The sequence below is a fragment of the Pseudophryne corroboree genome, chromosome 8 (genome assembly GCF_028390025.1).
Source record: "Pseudophryne corroboree isolate aPseCor3 chromosome 8, aPseCor3.hap2, whole genome shotgun sequence".
NCBI lineage: Eukaryota > Metazoa > Chordata > Amphibia > Anura > Myobatrachidae > Pseudophryne > Pseudophryne corroboree.
In genome coordinates this window covers 361134720-361153526 of record NC_086451.1, presented here as the reverse complement: position 1 = coordinate 361153526, position 18807 = coordinate 361134720, and the positions used below count along the sequence as shown (strand labels likewise).

General features: G+C 47.0%; 1 protein-coding gene and 1 pseudogene across 2 annotated transcripts in view; both read right to left on the bottom strand.

Annotated features, from left to right (window-relative positions):
• LOC134949132 (UAP56-interacting factor-like) overlaps positions 1–18807 on the bottom strand; it is a 170293-nt gene that overhangs the window by 41875 nt on the left and 109611 nt on the right. The gene's annotated exons all lie outside the window — the stretch shown is intronic.
• On the bottom strand, positions 18616–18733 carry LOC134950194 (5S ribosomal RNA; annotated as a pseudogene).

Genomic DNA, 18807 nt, shown 5'->3' with positions numbered 1-18807 from the left:
GTATACCTTGCCCAAGGTACATAAAACACTCACTGATCCCCCTGGGCGACCGATCATTTCGGCTAGGGGCTCATTGCTCCAGCCATTGTCAAATTACTGTCTACAACCTGTGGTTAAATGTACAAATACTTACCTGAAGGTCACAAGACAGTTTTTGAGTGATCTTAAACTTATTGCAGTTTTACCCCAGGGGTGTGTCCTTTGTACGATGGACCTTAGTTCCTTGTACACAGTTATACCCCATGAAGGGGGTATTCAAGCTGTGAAGGAGGCATTATTGACGGGTCCTTATAATGGCCCCCCAATTGAGTTTCTGCTAAAGACGTTACGCCTGGTGCTTGAATTAAATCATTTTATGTACCAGGACGATTGGTATATCCAATTGGCGGGGACCGCTATGAGGTCTAATTTGGCGCCCGCATATGCCAAATTGTTTATGCACCAGTATGAGCAGAGACATATTTTGAACAGTTATTCTGACAATCTAGTATTTATAAGGCTATTCATAGATGATATTTTTGTTATTTGGAGGGGGGATGCGGATTCCCTTTTAAAGATGGTTGATTCATTGAATCAATTGAATAGCCCTATTCGATTCACAGCAGTGGTTGACGAAGTCCAAATTAAATTTCCTGGATGGGACGGTGATAAAAAAAATGGGTCACAAGTGGAATATACATTATACAGAAAGGAAACAGATAGAAATACCTTGTTATGGGCTACTAGCCACCATCCTGACTTGCTGAAATCAAACTTGCCCGTTTCCCAGTTTGTCCGTGTCTTAAGAATTAATTCTGACCCTGTACGGGCAGAGGATCAACTACAACAGTGCTATGATAGATTTCTGGAGCGTGGATATAAACGTAATGACATAGAGAGATGCCTCACCAGAGCAAAAGCAATAGTGCACGGTACACATGTGAATGCACAAAGAGCTCAAAATGATCCAGTGATCCTTAATCTGCAGTAAGACACAGCATTGAAATCTACAATTGGCCTCTAATTACTTCTGACCCTGCATTTAAGAATTTAAAGTGCAAATCTCCACTTTTAAGTGTGAGTAGGGGGTCAAAATTTTATAGATTACCTTCTCAGACCAGATATGCGCCCTGAAATTACAGAAAAAAAGGAAAACTGGTTAACCTGTGCAAAAGGTTGCTTCTGGTGCCTTGGATGCACAATCTGCAGAGCATTGATCACGGGAAGATTTTTCTGCCATACACACAGTGGTCGCAAGATCCATCTGAAACATTGATTGACTTGCCAGCTCGACCATGTGATTTATTTCCTCATATGCCCTTGTGGGTTAATGTATGTGGGGAAAACGGTGAGAACCTTTAAAGAAAGGAGGACACAGCATCGATACACTATTTGTTTGGCTCATGATACAGGGACTTCGGATAAACCTGTGGCAGTGCACTTTTTAAAGGAGCACCATCAACTATCTACATTGTGCTATATGATAACTGATTGGGTCCCACGGCTGGTTAGGGGTGGTGATCGGGATCTCTTACTTTTAAAAAAAGTAGGCAAGATGGATCCATACACTGGACACAGTGGCCCCTAGAGGCCTTAATGAGATGAACCCTCTCAACATCTTTCTATAGGAAGGTTCTTGTAAAATACTGGGATCAGCACCCCCTTGGATATGGGACTACTAATTATTATTATTACTACCAGTTATTTATTATTACCAGATATGTATACAGCGCACTCATATTCCGCAGCGCTTTACAGAGAATATTTGTCCATTCGCATCAGTCCCTGCCTTAGTGGAGCTTACAATCTATATTCCCTATCACATGTATACACACACATTCATACTAGGGTTAATTTTTTGTTGGTAACCAATTAACCTATCAGTATATTTTTGGAGTATAATTGATTCTTTAATAGGTTAATGATGGTATCATAGTGGTATGAATTATATAGGTAGTTTGTTTTAGTTTTAATGATACATTGTAATGCTGCTTATAATTATATTTTGCGGGCTCCACATATATTTATGTAATTATTATATGTACTGTGTATAAGTATGTCTTATTGTAGCACATTGTAGCACACTGAATGAGCCGAAATTCACATTGTAGCACACTGAATGAGCCGAAATTCACATTGTAGCACACTGAATGAGCTGAAATTGTGACAGCAGGGACAGCCAGAGTGACGACAGGGACAGCCAGAGTAACGACGAGGAGAGAGAGAGTGACGACAGTGACAGCAGGGAAAGAGAGAGTGACAGTAGGGACAGGGACGGTAACGACAGGGAGAGAGGTGACAGCAGGAGAACATTACCTGATTTGTTGCCGGTGGCTGGCAGCGGTGGGCTGCTGGCGGCGGCGGGCGGCTGTGAGCTAATACAGCGCTCTACACAGCCGCCGCGCAGGGACGGGGAGCACCATGTGCAGCAGGATGGCCACTTCCTTCGCCTCCTGCTGCAGTTTCAGTTCCGCATTTCTGGGTCAGTGGAAGAAGTGGCGGTATACCATACCGCCCCACGTCGACCACTGTATGTATATGTGTGTGTATGTGTATATATATATATATATATATATATATATATATATATATATAAGAGATGAGCGGGTTCGGTTCCTCGGAATCCGAACCCCCCCGAACTTCAGCCTTTTTACACGGGTCCGAGGCAGACTCGGATCTTCCCGCCTTGCTCGGTTAACCCGAGCGCGCCCGAACGTCATCATCCCGCTGTCGGATTCTCGCGAGATTCGGATTCTATATAAGGAGCCGCGCGTCGCCGCCATTTTCACACGTGCATTGAGATTGATAGGGAGAGGACGTGGCTGGCGTCCTCTCCGTTAGAATAGATAGAGACACTTGAGTTGATTTACTACTAACTTAGTAATTTTGGGGAGCATTAGGAGTACTCAGAGTGCAGAGTTTTGCTGATAGTTACTAGTGACCACCACCAGTTTTATTTATTATTTACTATAATCCGTTCTCTGCCTGAAAAAAAACGATACACAGTCACATACCATATCTGTGCTCAGCCTCAGTGTGCTGCATGATAATATCATCTATGTATATCTGACTGTGCCGAGTGCTCACTGCTCACACAGCTGAATTGTGGGGGAGACTGGGGTGCAGTTATAGCAGGAGTACAGTGCACACTTTTGCTGCCAGTGTGACTGACCAGTGACCACCAGTATATTGTCTGCCTGAAAAAGTTAAACACTCCTGTGGTGTTTTTTTTTTTTATTCTATAAACGCATTCTGCTGACAGTGTCCAGCAGGTCCGTCATTCATTATATTATATAAATATTTACCCGCAGTAGTGTTATATTTTTTTTGTTCATCTCTATCATCTTTATCATCTCTATATTAGCAGACGCAGTACGGTAGTCCACGGCTGTGGCTACCTCTGTGTCGTCAGTGCTCGTCCATAATTGTATACCTACCTGTGGTGGGGGGGTTTTTTCTATCTTCTTCATACTAGTAGTTTAGGAGTCTGCTGACAGTGTCCAGCAGGTCCGTCATTATATTATATATACCTGCAGTAGTGATATATATATATTTTTTATATCATTATCATCTCTATACTAGCAGACGCAGTGCGGTAGTCCACGGCTGTAGCTACCTCTGTGTCGTCAGTGCTCGTCCATAATTGTATACCTACCTGTGGTGGGGGTTTTTTTTCTATCTTCTTCATACTAGTAGTTTAGGAGTCTGCTGACAGCGTCCAGCAGGTCCGTCATTATATTATATATACCTGCAGTAGTGATATATATATACTTTTTATATCATTATCATCTCTATACTAGCAGACGCAGTACGGTAGTCCACGGCTGTAGCTACCTCTGTGTCCTCAGTCACTCGTCATCCATAAGTATACTAGTATCCATCCATCTCCATTGTTTACCTGAGGTGCCTTTTAGTTGTGCCTATTAAAATATGGAGAACAAAAATGTTGAGGTTCCAAAAATAGGGAAAGATCAAGATCCACTTCCACCTCGTGCTGAAGCTGCTGCCACTAGTCATGGCCGAGACGATGAAATTCCATCAACGTCGTCTGCCAAGGCCGATGCCCAATGTCATAGTACAGAGCATGTAAAATCTAAAACACAAAATATCAGTAAAAAAGGACTCAAAAATCTAAAATAAAATCGTCGGAGGAGAAGCGTAAACTTGCCAATATGCCATTTACCACACGGAGTGGCAAGGAACGGCTGAGGCCCTGGCCTATGTTCATGGCTAGTGGTTCAGCTTCACATGAGGATGGAAGCACTCAGCCTCTCGCTAGAAAAATGAAAAGACTTAAGCTGGCAAAAGCACAGCAAAGAACTGTGCATTCTTCGAAATCACAAATCCACAAGGAGAGTCCAATTGTGTCGGTAGCGATGCCTGACCTTCCCAACACTGGACGTGAAGAGCATGCGCCTTCCACCATTTGCACGCCCCCTGCAAGTGCTGGAAGGAGCACCCGCAGTCCAGTTCCTGATAGTCAGATTGAAGATGTCAGTGTTGAAGTACACCAGGATGAGGAGGATATGGGTGTTGCTGGGGAGGAAATTGACAAGGAGGATTCTGATGGTGAGGTGGTTTTTTTAAGTCAGGCACCCGGGGAGACACCTGTTGTCCGTGGGAGGAATATGGCCATTGACATGCCTGGTGAAAATACCAAAAAAATCAGCTCTTCGGTGTGGAAGTATTTCAACAGAAATGCGGACAACAGGTGTCAAGCCGTGTGTTGCCTTTGTCAAGCTGTAATAAGTAGGGGCAAGGACGTTAACCACCTCGGAACATCCTCCCTTATACGTCACCTGCAGCGCATTCATCATAAGTCAGTGACAAGTTCAAAAACTTTGGGCGACAGCGGAAGCAGTCCACTGACCAGTAAATCCCTTCTTCTTGTAACCAAGCTCACGCAAACCAACCCACCAACTCCCTCAGTGTCAATTTCCTCCTTCCCCAGGAATGCCAATAGTCCTGAAGGCCATGTCACTGGCAATTCTGACGAGTCCTCTCCTGTCTGGGATTCCTCCGATGCATCCTTGAGTGTAACGCCTACTGCTGCTGGCGCTGCTGTTGTTGCTGCTGGGAGTCGATGGTCATCCCAGAGGGGAAGTCGTAAGACCACTTTTACTACTTCCACCAAGCAATTGACTGTCCAACAGTCCTTTGCGAGGAAGATGAAATATCACAGCAGTCATCCTGCTGCAAAGCGGATAACTGAGGCCTTGGCATCCTGGGCGGTGAGAAACGTGGTTCCGGTATCCATCATTACTGCAGAGCCAACTATAGACTTGTTTGAGGTACTGTGTCCCCGGTACCAAATACCATCTAGGTTCCATTTCTCTAGGCAGGCGATACCGAAAATGTACACAGACCTCAGAAAAAGACTCACCAGTGTCCTAAAAAATGCAGTTGTACCCAATGTCCACTTAACCACGGACATGTGGACAAGTGGAGCAGGGCAGACTCAGGACTATATGACTGTGACAGCCCACTGGGTAGATGTATTGACTCAAGGACAATTCCATCTTGCACCTCTTTTTTCTTTCATTTTTCTTTGCGTCATGTGCTGTTTGGGGAGTGTTTTTTGGAAGGGCCATCCTGCGTGACACTGCAGTGCCACTCCTAGATGGGCCAGGTGTTTGTGTCGGCCACTAGGGTCGCTTATCTTAGTCACACAGCTACCTCATTGCGCCTCTTTTTTTTCTTCTTTGCGTCATGTGCTGTTTGGGGAGTATTTTTTGGAAGGGCCATCCTGCGTGACACTGCAGTGCCACTCCTAGATGGGCCAGGTGTTTGTGTCGGCCACTAGGGTCACTTATCTTAGTCACACAGCTACCTCATTGCGCCTCTTTTTTTTCTTCTTTGCGTCATGTGCTGTTTGGGGAGTATTTTTTGGAAGGGCCATCCGGCCTGACACTGCAGTGCCACTCCTAGATGGGCCAGGTGTTTGTGTCGGCCACTAGGGTCGCTTAGCTTACTCACACAGCTACCTCATTGCGCCTCTTTTTTTCTTTGCGTCATGTGCTGTTTGGGGGGTGTTTTTTGGAAGGGCCATCCTGCGTGACACTGCAGTGCCACTCCTAGATGGGCCAGGTGTTTGTGTCGGCCACTTGGGTCGCTGAGCTTAGTCATCCAGCGACCTCGGTGCAAATTTTAGGACTAAAAATAATATTGTGAGGTGTGAGGTGTTCAGAATAGACTGAAAATGAGTGGAAATTATGGTTATTGAGGTTAATAATACTTTGGGATCAAAATGACCCCCAAATTCTATGATTTAAGCTGTTTTTTAGGGTTTTTTGAAAAAAACACCCAAATCCAAAACACACCCGAATCCGACAAAAAAAATTCGGTGAGGTTTTGCCAAAACGCGTTCGAACCCAAAACACGGCCGCGGAACCGAACCCAAAACCAAAACCCGAAAAATTTCCGGTGCACATCTCTAATATATATACACACACACACACCACACACATCCCTGCCGTCACTGTCGTCACTCTCCCTGTCGTCACTCTCTCTCTCCCTGCTGTCACAATTTCAGCTCATTCAGTGTGCTACAATGTGAATTTCGGCTCATACAGTGTGCTGCAATGCGAGTTTCAGCTCGCACCGTGTGCTATAAGGTGAAAGGGGCACCAGTACTAGATAGTATAAGGGGGTTCTACTACACTGGACATGCCCCCTTTTGGGCGACCACGCCCCCTTTTCTGGAGCAAGCGCACCATCGGCGCGCGCATAATTACGTCCTTGACTTTTGCATACCCCTACTTCAAAATTTCCACTCCGACCACTGTGTGATAATTTTATATATATATATACTTCTGGGGTGGCGAGTGCTGTGGTTTTCTATTTGTTTGTATATTTTAGGGTTAATCTTTGGTTAACTCATTAACTGTGGCCACAAGCTCTGTTCATGCACCCCTATTATCTTAAATTACTGAAAGGCAGCTGACACAGGTTTATCAGCCAGTGTCCGGTGACGAGTGTACCTTTAAAAGCCATGGAGTTCATGGCAGATACACCTTAAACCAAGTAGGCATATTTGCAGCTATATTATGTGTGTTAGAGTTGCCAGGTTTTAATTTTTATGATTTTGTGATAGTGTAGGACCTGCATGAAGGTGGGGTACCTTGGTGAGCGGTGTGCAGGCTTCCGTGCATTGGCCAATTCACTAACTAAACCCCCATCATTTATTCCTAGATGTTGTGAGGATAAGTGAGCTTATTTTGGTGAGTGCTGAACTTTCTGTTTCTATATTTTTGAGTAGGTGGCCATGGGCTACATGCACCCCACCCGTGCGGACACTGCACCCCACTTCTGGGGTGGCGAGTGCTGTGGTTTTCTATATATTATATATATATATATATATATATATATATACATACACACACATACATATATAATAAGATTTCTCTATCGTCCTAGTGGATGCTGGGGTTCCTGAAAGGACCATGGGGAATAGCGGCTCCGCAGGAGACAGGGCACAAAAAGTAAAGCTTTAGGATCAGGTGGTGTGCACTGGCTCCTCCCCCTATGACCCTCCTCCAAGCCTCAGTTAGATTTTTGTGCCCGGCCGAGAAGGGTGCAATCTAGGTGGCTCTCCTAAAGAGCTGCTTAGAAAAGTTTAGCTTAGGTTTTTTATTTTACAGTGAGTCCTGCTGGCAACAGGATCACTGCAACGAGGGACTTAGGGGAGAAGAAGGGAACTCACCTGCGTGCAGGATGGATTGGCTTCTTGGCTACTGGACATTAGCTCCAGAGGGACGATCACAGGTACAGCCTGGATGGTCACCGGAGCCTCGCCGCCGGCCCCCTTGCAGATGCTGAAACAAGAAGAGGTCCAGAATCGGCGGCAGAAGACTCCTCAGTCTTCTTAAGGTAGCGCACAGCACTGCAGCTGTGCGCCATTTTCCTCTCAGCACACTTCACACGGCAGTCACTGAGGGTGCAGGGCGCTGGGAGGGGGGCGCCCTGGGAGGCAAATGAAAACCTTTTTTGGCTAAAAATACCTCACATATAGCCTCCAGGGGCTATATGGAGATATTTAACCCCTGCCAGAATCCGTTAAGAGCGGGAGACGAGGCCGCCTAAAAAGGGGCGGGGCCTATCTCCTCAGCACACAGCGCCATTTTCCCTCACAGAAAGGCTGGAGGGAAGGCTCCCAGGCTCTCCCCTGCACTGCACTACAGAAACAGGGTTAAAACAGAGAGGGGGGGCACTAATTTGGCGTTAGAAATATATAAAAAAGATGCTATAAGGGAAAACACTTATATAAGGTTGTCCCTATATAATTATAGCGTTTTTGGTGTGTGCTGGCAAACTCTCCCTCTGTCTCTCCAAAGGGCTAGTGGGTCCTGTCCTCTATCAGAGCATTCCCTGTGTGTGTGCTGTGTGTCGGTACGTGTGTGTCGACATGTATGAGGACGATGTTGGTGAGGAGGCGGAGCAATTGCCTGTAATGGTGATGTCACTCTCTAGGGAGTCGACACCGGAATGGATGGCTTATTTAGGGAATTACGTGATAATGTCAACACGCGCCAAGGTCGGTTGACGACATGAGACGGCCGACAAACAATTAGTACCGGTCCAGACGTCTCAAAAACACCGTCAGGGGTTTTAAAACGCCCGTTTACTTTAGTCGGTCGACACAGACACAGACAGGGACACTGAATCCAGTGTCGACGGTGAATAAACAAACGTATTCCTTATTAGGGCCACACGTTAAGGGCAATGAAGGAGGTGTTACATATTTCTGATACTACAAGTACCACAAAAGAGGGTATTATGTGGGATGTGAAAAAACTACCGTAGTTTTTCCTGAATCAGATAAATTAAATGAAGTGTGTGATGATGCGTGGGTTCCCCCCGATAGAAAATATGGGCGGTATACCCTTTCCCGCCAGAAGTTAGGGCGCGTTGGGAAACACCCCTTAGGGTGGATAAGGCGCTCACACGCTTATCAGAACAAGTGGCGGTACCGTCTATAGATAGGGCCGTCCTCAAGGAGCCAGCTGACAGGAGGCTGGAAAAATATCATAAAAAGTATATACACACATACTGGTGTTATACTGCGACCAGCGATCGCCTCAGCCTGGATGTGCAGAGCTGGGGTGGCTTGGTCGGATTCCCTGACTAAAAATATTGATACCCTTGACAGGGACAGTATTTTATTGACTATAGAGCATTTAAAGGATGTATTTCTATATATGCGAGATGCACAGAGGGATATTTGCACTCTGGCATCAAGAGTAAGTGCGATGTCCATATCTGCCAGAAGATGTTTATGGACACGACAGTGGTCAGGTGATGCAGATTCCAAACGGCACAAAGGTGTATTGCCGTATAAAGGAAGAGGAGTTATTTGGGGTCGGTCCATCGGACCTGGTGGCCACGGCAACTGCTGGAAAATCCACCGTTTTTACCCTAAGTCACATCTCTGCAGAAAAAGACACCGTCTTTTCAGCTTCAGTCCTTTCGTCCCTATAAGAGTCATATCTGCCCAGGGATAGAGGAAAGGGAAGAAGACTGCAGCAGGCAGCCCATTCCCAGAAACAGAAGCGTTCCACCGCTTCTGACAAGCTCTCAGCATGACGCTGAGACCGTACAGGACCCCTGGATCCTACAAGTAGTATCCCAGGGGTACAGTTTGGAATGTCGAGACGTTTCCCCTGCGCAGGCTCCTGAAGTCTGCTTTACCAAGGTCTCCCTCCGACAAGGAGGCAGTATGGGAAAAAATTCACGAGCTGTATTCCCAGCAGGTGATAATTAAATTACCCCTCCTACAACAAGAATAGGGGTATTATTCCACACTATATTGTGGTACTGAAGCCAGAAGGCTAGGTGAGACCTATTCTAAATCTAAAAAAATTTGAACACTTACAAAGGTTCAAATCAAGATGGAGTCACTCAGAGCAGTGATAACGAACCGGGAAGAAGGGGACTATCTGGTGTCCCGAGACATCAGGGATGCTTACCTCCATGTCCCAAATTTGCCCTTATCACTAAGGGTACCTCAGGTTCGTGGTACAGAACTGTCACTATCAGTTTCAGACGCTGCCGTTTGGATTGTCTACGGCACCCCGGGTCTTTACCAAGGTAATGGCCGAAATGATGGTTCTTCTTCGAAGAAAAGGCGTCTTAATTATCCCTTACTTGGACGATCTCCTGATAAGGGCAAAGTCCAGGGAACAGTTGGAGGTCGGAGTAGCACTATCTCGGATACTGTTACAACAGCAGGGGTGGATTCTAAATATTCCAAAATCGCAGCTGATCCCGACAACAAGTCTCCTGTGCTTAGGGATGATTCTGGACACAGTCCAGAAAAAGGTGTTTCTCCCGGAAGAGAAAGCCAGGGAGTTATCCGAGCTAGTCAGGAACCTCCTAAAATCAGTGCATCATTGCACAAGGGCCATGGTAAAAAAATGGTGACTTCCTTCGAAGCAATTCCAGTCGGCAGATTTCATGCAAGAACTTTTCAGTGGGATCTGCTGGACAAATGGTCCGGATCGCATCTTCAGATGCATCAGCGGATAACCCTATATCCAAGGACAAGGGTGTCTCTCTCCTGTGGTGGTTACAGAGTGCTCATCTTCTAGAGGGCCGCAGATTCGGCATTCAGTTTTGGATGTTGGTGACCACGGAGGCCAGCCCGAGAGCCTGGGGAGCAGTCACACAAGGAAAAAATTTCCAGGGAGTGTGATCAAGTCTGGAGATTTTTCTCCACATAAATATAGCTAAGGGTAAATTTATAATGCTCTAAGCTTAGCAAGACCTCTGCTTCAAGGTCAGCCGGTATTGATCCGGTGGGATAAAACATCACGGCAGTCGCCCACGTAAATAGACAGGGCGGCACAAGAAGCAGGAGGGCAGTGGCAAAAACTGCAAGGACTTTTCGCTGGGCGGAAAATCATGTGATAGCACTGTCAGCAGTGTTTCATTCCGGGAATGGAAACTGGGAAGCAGACTTCCTCAGTAGGCACGACCTCCACCCGGCAGAGTGGGAACTTCATGGGGAAGTTTTCCACATAATTGTAAACCGTTGGGAATTACCAAAGGTGGACATGATGGCGTCCCGTCTGAACAAAAAACGGGACAGGTATTGCGCCAGGTTAAGAGACCCTCAGGCAATAGCTGTGGACGTTCTGGTAACACCGTGGGTGTACCAGTCGGTGTATGTGTTCCATCCTCTGCTTTTCATACCTAAGGTACTGAGAATTATAAGACATAGAGGAGTAAGAACTATACTCATGGCTCCGGATTGGCCAAGAAGGACTTGGTACCCGGAACTTCAAGAGATGCTCACAGAGGACTTATGGCCTCTGCCGCTAAGAAGGGACTTGTTTCAGCAAGTACCATGTCTGTTCCAAGACTTACCGCAGCTGCGTTTGACGGCATGGCGGTGGAACGCCGGATCCTAAGGGAAAAGGCATTCAGGAAAAGGTCATTCCTACCCTGGTCAAAGCCAGAAAGGAGGTGACCGCACAACATTATCACCACATGTGGCGAAAATATGTTGCGTGGTGTGAGGCCAGGAAGGCCCCACGAAGAAATTTCAACTCGGTCGATTCCTGCATTTCTTGCAAACAGGAGTGTCTATGGGCCTCAAATTGGGGTCCATTAAGGTTCAAATTTCGGCCCTGTCGATTTTTCTTCCAGAAAGAATTGGCTTCAGTTCCTGAAGTCCAGAAGTTTGTCAAGGGAGTATTGCATATACAACCCCCTTTTGTGCCTCCAGTGGCACTGTGGGATATCAACGTAGTTCTGGGATTCCTCAAAACACATTGGTTTAAAACCAGTCAAATCTGTGGATTTGAAGCATCTCACATGAAAAGTGAACATGCTCTTGGACCTGGCCTGGACCAGGCGAGTGTCAAATTGGTGGTTTTTTTCTCAAAAAAGCCCATATCTGTTTGTCCATTCGGACAGGGCAGAGCTGCGGACTCGTCCCCAGTTCTCTCCCTAAGGTGGTGTCAGTGTTTCACCTGAACCAGCTTATTGTGGTGTCTTGCGCCTACTACGGACTTGGAGGACTCCAAGTTGCTAGATGTGGTCAGGGCCCTGAAAATATAGGTTCCAGGACGGCTGGAGTCAGGAAAACTGACTTGCTGTTATCCTGTATGCACCCAACAAACTGGGTGCTCTTGCTTTTAAGCAGACTTTTGCTAGTTGGATGTGTAATACAATTCAGCTTGCACATTCTGTGGCAGGCCTGCCACAGCCAAAATATGTAAATGCCCATTCCACAAGGAAGGTGGGCTCATCTTGGGCGGCTGCCCGAGGGGTCTCGGCTTTACAACTTTGCCGAGCGGCTATTTAGTCAGGGGCAAACACGTTTGTAAAATCCTACAAATTTGATACCCTGGCTAAGGAGGACCTGGAGTTCTCTCATTCGGTGCTGCAGAGTCATCCGCACTCTCCCGCCCGTTTGGGAGCTTTGGTATAATCCCCATGGTCCTTTCAGGAACCCCAGCATCCACTAGGACGATAGAGAAAATAAGAATTTACTTACCGATAATTCTATTTCTCGGAGTCCGTAGTGGATGCTGGGCGCCCATCCCAAGTGCGGATTATCTGCATTACTTGTACATAGTTACAAAAATCGGGTTATTATTGTTGTGAGCCATCCTTTCAGAGGCTCCGCTGTTATCATACTGTTAACTGGGTTCAGATCACAGGTTGTACAGTGTGATTGGTGTGGCTGGTATGAGTCTTACCCGGGATTCATAAATCCTTCCTTATTGTGTACGCTCGTCCGGGCACAGTACCTAACTGAGGCTTGGAGGAGGGTCATAGGGGGAGGAGCCAGTGCACACCACCTGATCCTAAAGCTTTACTTTTTGTGCCCTGTCTCCTGCGGAGCCGCTATTCCCCATGGTCCTTTCAGGAACCCCAGCATCCACTACGGACTCCGAGAAATAGAATTATCGGTAAGTAAATTCTTATTTTTACTTACCGGTAAATCTATTTCTCGTAGTCCGTAGTGGATGCTGGGGACTCCGTAAGGACCATGGGGAATAGACTGGCTCCGCAGGAGACATGGGCACTTTAAGAAAGAATTTAGATTCTGCTATGCTCTGGCTCCTCCCTCTATGTCCCTCCTCCTGACCTCAGTTAGAGAAACTGTGCCCGGAAGAGCTGACAGTACAAGGAAAGGATTTTGGGAATCCAGGGTAAGACTCATACCAGCCACACCAATCACACCGTATAACTTGTGATAACTTTACCCAGTTAACAGTATGAACAATCACAGAGCATCAGATAAACTCTGATGCAACTATAACATAACCCTTATTTAAGCAATAACCGTATACAAGCAGTGCAGAAGAAGTCCGCACTTGGGACGGGCGCCCAGCATCCACTACGGACTACGAGAAATAGATTTACTGGTAAGTAAAATCTTATTTTCTCTAACGTCCTAGTGGATGCTGGGGACTCCGTAAGGACCATGGGGATTATACCAAAGCTCCCAAACGGGCGGGAGAGTGCGGATGACTCTGCAGCACCGAATGAGCAAACACAAGATCCTCCTCAGCCAGGGTATCAAACTCGTAGAACTTTGCAAAGGTGTTTGAACCTGACCAAGTAGCCGCTCGGCAAAGCTGTAATGCCGAGACCCCTCGGGCAGCCGCCCAAGAAGAGCCCACCTTCCTAGAGGAATGGGCCTTAACTGATTTAGGCAGCGGCAATCCAGCCGCAGAATGAGCCTGCTGAATCGTGTTACAGATCCAGCGAGCAATAGTTTGCTTTGAAGCAGGCGCCCCAAGCTTGTTGGAAGCATACAGGATAAACAAAGATTCTGTTTTCCTGACCTTAGCTGTTCTGGCTACATAAACCTTCAAAGCCCCGACCACATCCAGTGACTCGGAATCCTCCAAGTCAGTAGTAGCCACAGGCACCACAATAGGTTGGTTTATATGAAAAGATGAAACCACTTTCGGCAGAAATTGTGGGCGGGTCCGCAATTCTGCTCTATCCGCATGGAAAACCAGATAAGGGCTTTTATGTGACAAAGCCGCCAATTCTGACACACGCCTAGACGAAGCCAAGGCTAATAGCATGGCCACCTTCCACGTGAGATATTTTACTTCCACTGTTTTGAGTGGTTCAAACCAGTGTGATTTCAGGAAACTCAACACCACGTTAAGATCCCAAGGTGCCACTGGAGGCACAAAAGGGGGCTGAATATGCAGCACTCCCTTTACAAACGTCTGAACTTCAGGCAGAGAAGCCAGTTCTTTTTGAAAGAAAATGGATAAGGCCGAAATCTGAACCTTAATGGAACCCAATTTAAGGCCCAAAGTCACTCCCAACTGTAGGAAGTGAAGGAAACGGCCCAGCTGGAATTCCTCCGTAGGGGCATTCCTGGCCTCACACCAAGCCACATATTTTCGCCATATACGGTGATAATGTTGAGCCGTCACATCCTTCCTAGCCTCTATCAGCGTAGGAATGACCTCATCCGGAATGCCTTTTTCTGCTAGGATCCGGCGTTCAACCGCCATGCCGTCAAACGCAGCCGCGGTAAGTCTTGGAACAGACAGGGCCCCTGTTGCACAAGTCCTGTCGTAGAGGCAGAGGCCACGGTCCCTCTGTGAGCATTTCTTGCAGATCTGGATACCAAGTCCTTCTTGGCCAATCCGGAACAATGAGTATTGTTCTCACTCCTCTTTTTCTTATGATTCTCAACACCTTGGGTATGAGAGGAAGAGGAGGAAATACATAGACCGGCTGGAACACCCACGGTGTCACCAGTGCGTCCACAGCTATCGCCTGAGGGTATCTTGACCTGGCGCAATATCTCTGCAGCTTTTTGTTGAGGCGGGATGCCATCATGTCCACCTATGGCAGTTCCCACCGACTTGCAATCTGCGTAAAGATTTCTTGATGAAGTCCCCACTCTCCCGGGTGGAGGTCGTGCCTGCTGAGGAAGTCTGCTTCCCAGTTGTCCACTCCCGGAATGAACACTGCTGACAGTGCGCTTACGTGATTCTCCGCCCAGCGAAGAATTCTGGTGGCTTATACCATCGCCACCCTGCTCCTTGTGCCGCCTTGGCGGTTTACATGAGCCACTGCGGTGATGTTGTCTGACTGAATCAGAACCGGTTGCTCGCGAAGCAGGGACTCTGCTTGACGTAGGGCGTTGTATATGGCCCTTAGTACCAGGATGTTGTTGGAAATTTCTTCCCTGTGTGACTGCCCCCCACCCTCGGAGGCTTGCATCCGTGGTCACCAGGACCAAGTCCTGAATGCCGAATCTGCGACCTTCGAGAAGTTGAGCACTCTGCAGCCACCACAGGAGAGACACCCTGGCCCTGGGGGATAGGGTGATTAACCGATGCATCTGAAGATGTGATCCGGACCACTTGTCCAGTAAGTCCCATTGGAAGGTCCTCGCATGGAACCTGCCGAAGGGAATGGCCTCGTATGAAGCCACCATCCTTCCCAGGACTCGAGTGCAGTGATGCACTGACACCTGTTTTGGTTTTAATAGATTCCTGACCAGTGTAATGAGCTCCTGAGCTCTCTCTATCGGGAGATAAACCCTTTTCTGGTCTGTGTCTAGGATCATGCCTAGGAGAGGCAGATGAGCTGTAGGAACCAACTGCGACTTTGGAATATATAGAATCCAGCCGTGTTGCCGTTACACTTCCAGAGAAAGTGATACGCTGTTCAGCAACTGCTCTCTTGATCTCGCTTTTATGAGGAGATCGTCCAAGTACGTGATAATAGTGACACCTTGCTTCCACAGGAGCACCATCATTTCCGCCATTACCTTGGTGAATATTCTCGGGGCCGTGGAGAGACCAAACGGCAACGTCTGAAATTGGTAATGACAATCCCGTACAGCAATTCTGAGGTACGCCTGATGAGGTGGATAAATGGGGACATGAAGGTATGCATCCTTTATGTCCAGAGTCACCATAAAATCTCCCCCTTTCAGGCTTGCAATGACCGCTCTTAGCGATTCCATCTTGAACTTGAACCTTTTCAGGTATATGTTCAGGGATTTTAAATTCAATATGGGTCTCACCGAACCGTCTGGTTTAGGGACTACAACATGGTCGAATAATAACCCCCTCCTTGTTGAAGGAGGGGAACCTTGACCACCACCTGTTGAAGATACAATTTGTGAAGTGCAGTTGACACTGTTTCCCTCTCGTGGGGGGAAGCCGGCAGGGCCGTCGGTGAGGGGGCATCTCCTCAAAGTCCAGCTTGTATCCCTGAGACACAATATCTATTGATAGGGATCTAACAGGGAGTGAACCCACTTGTGGCTGAACTTACGAAGGCGTGCCCCCACCGGGCCTAGCTCCGCCTGTGGAGCCCCAGCGACATGCGGTGGATTTTGTAGAGGCCGGGGAGGACTTCTGTTCCTGGGAACTAGCTGTGTTGTGCAGCTTCTTTCCTCTGCCCCCGCCTCTGGCAAGAAAGGACGCACCTCGGAATTTCTTGTTTCTTTGTTCGAAAGGCTGCATTTGATAATGTCGTGCTTTCCTAGGCTGTGCAGGGATATAAGGCAAAATATCAGCTATAGCTGTGGAGACCAGGTCCGAGAACCCTTCTCCACACAATCCTCAGCCTTCCATATGCCTCTTAAGTCGGCATCATCTGTCCATTGCATATTCTACAGGACACGTCAAGCAGAAATCGACAAAGCTTTGACTCTAGGACTCAGTAGACTCATGTCTCTTTGGGCATGTTATATATATATATATCTCTTAAGACAGCATCTTTAATATATATATATATATATATATATATATATATCTCTATATATACATATACATATAATATATATATATATATATATATATATATATATACACACACACATACTAGGGTCTCAATCTCTGCTGATAAGGTACCTGTCCACGCTGCCACAGCGCTATAAACCCATGCCGACACAATCGCCGGTCTGAGTAGTGTACCAGAATGTGCACGCTATCTCAGGATCCCTGAGAACAGCTGTTACGTCAGGGCTACCTTTTGGGCAAACGTGACACCCTAGGGGAAGATTCCCATCGTATCCTGGCCCTAGTGGGGAAAGGATACTCCCTGAGAATTCTTTGTGGGAAACTGCAGTCTCTTGTCTGGAGATTCCCGCTCTTTTTCATCATGAGAGGAGGGAAATTTACCTCAGCTTTCTTCCCCTTAAACATGTGTACCCTTGTGTCAGGGACAGATGAGTCATCAGTGATATGCAAAACATCTTTTATTACAATAATCATATATTGAATACTTTTCTGCCATTTTGGCTGTAACTTTGCATTATCGTAGTCGATACTGGAGTCAGACTCCGTGTCGATATCAGTGTCTATTATTTTGGATAGTGAGCATTGAAAGACTCTGAAGGTCTCTGCGACATAGGGACAGACATGGGTAGATTTCCTGTCTGTTCTCTAATCGTTTGTGCAATAAATTCACCTTAGCACTTAATTACACATATCCAAACAGGTGTCGGCGTTGTCGACGGAGACACCCTCTATATTTGCTCCATCTCCTCCTTAGGGGAGCCTTTTAACTCAGACATGTCGACACACACGTACCGACACACCACACACTCAGGGAATGCTCATCTGAAGACAATTCCCCCATAAGGCCCTTTGGAGAGACAGAGAGAGAGTATGCCAGCACACACCCCAGCGCTATTAACCCAGGAATAACACAGTAACTTAATGTTAACCCAGTAGCTGCTGTTTATATTGATTTTTGCGCCTAATTATGTGCCCCACCTCTCTTTTTACCCTGTTCTACCGTGTAACTGCAGGGGAGAGGCTGGGGAGCTTCCTCTCAGCGGTGCTGTGGAGAAAAAACATGGCGCTGGTGAGTGCTGAGGAAGAAGCCCCGCCCCCTCGACGGCGGGCTTCTGTCCCGCTTTCATGGACAATTTTGGCGGGGGCTCTTACATATATACAGTGCCCAACTGTATATATGCAAACTTTTGCCAAAGAGGTCTCTAATTGCTGCCCAGGGCGCCCCCCCCCCCTGCGCCCTTACAGTGACCGGAGTATGTGGGTGTAGTGTGGGAGCAATGGCGCACAGCTGCAGTGCTGTGCGCTACCTCATGTGAAGACTGGAGTCTTCTGCCGCCGATTTCGAAGTCTTCTTGCTTCTTTCACCCGGCTTCTGTCTTCCGGCTCTGCGAGGGGGACGGCGGCGCGGCTCTGGGATCGGACGACAAAGGGTGAGATCCTGTGTACGATCCCTCTGGAGCTAATGGTGTCCAGTAGCCTAAGAAGCAGGACCTATCTGCAGAGATCCTTGTTTGGGAGCACTCTTTTGTATTAAATTAAATAATGTAGGTAAAGTAAATGATAAATGAGATAAAACTTAACCTTTAATTGTTTCTCAAATAAAAGGAAGAAAAAAGGGCGAATAATAAGACAATTAAAGGACTCGTGTCTGGTGTTACAGCAAAAAGAAACTTGTTTGACCTTTTTAGCAAATGAGGTACAAGTTGCTAGGAGAAGGTGAAGATATTAGAAGTAATAAATTGGATGGATGTTAGTGTGTTCTAATAGGATGAATGTATCCAGGACAGTCACTAAGCATGCCTCAAAACAAAGGTATCCAAATGGAGAGTGATATGGTAGCAATGTTGAGTGAGCTGAATTTGATCTTGTATGAGAGATAGAGAGAAAAGGGGGCCCACTGCACCTGGTATTCTCAGGGGGTTTCCCATCCTGATACTGACCAGGCCATACCTGCTTAGCTTCCGAGATCGGACAGGATCGGGCGCATTCAGGGTAGTATGGCCGTGGGCCTGAGGTAAGAAAGAAATGAAAGAAGATAGGAAGATGATTCTATTGTCTGTACTGAGTACAAATCAACCATAGG